Below are 764 nucleotides of genomic sequence, written 5' to 3' on the forward strand. Positions count from 1 at the left end.
ACCAAGCAACCACACACAACATCCTAGCAACTACCTAGTAATGCCTTAACCAATCGGAGCACAATACTAATTGCATTGCAATGCAACAATGAACCACCAACAGCCTTGTAACAACCCAAAACACCCTAGCAACCAGCTAGCAATGCCTTAAAAACCAATCAGAGCACAACCCTAATTGCATAGAAATGCACAAACATCGAGAGCGTCTAGCAACCACCAACAGCCTAGTAACAACACAAAACATCCTAGCAACCAGCTAGAAATACCTTAACAACCAATCAGAGCACACTACTAATTGCATAGAAATGCACAAACAAACACTGAGAACATCTAGCAACCACCATCAGCCTAGTAACAACCCAAAAAACCCAAAAAACCCTAGCAACCAGCTAGTAATTCCCAAGCAACCACACACAACACCCTAGCAACAACCTAGCAATGCCTTAACCCATCAGAGTGCAATACTAATTGCATAGCAATGCAATAACAAACACTCAGAACGTCTAGCAACCACCAACCACCTAGTAACAACCCTAAACACACTATAGCAGCCACCAAACAATAACCAATCGGAGTACAATAATAATTGCATTGTAACTCAATAATGAACACTCAGAACATCTAGCAACCACCAACAGCCTTTTATAGTAATTCCCAAGCAACCACACACAACACCCTAGCAACAACCTAGCAATGCCTTAACCCAGGGGCAGGCAAGTTAGGTTCTAGAGAGCCGCAGTCCTGCAGAGTTCAGCTCCAACCCT

Source organism: Sinocyclocheilus grahami, unplaced genomic scaffold, assembly GCF_001515645.1.
Source record: "Sinocyclocheilus grahami isolate Dianchi unplaced genomic scaffold, SAMN03320097.WGS_v1.1 scaffold695.1, whole genome shotgun sequence".
Classification (NCBI taxonomy): domain Eukaryota; kingdom Metazoa; phylum Chordata; class Actinopteri; order Cypriniformes; family Cyprinidae; genus Sinocyclocheilus; species Sinocyclocheilus grahami.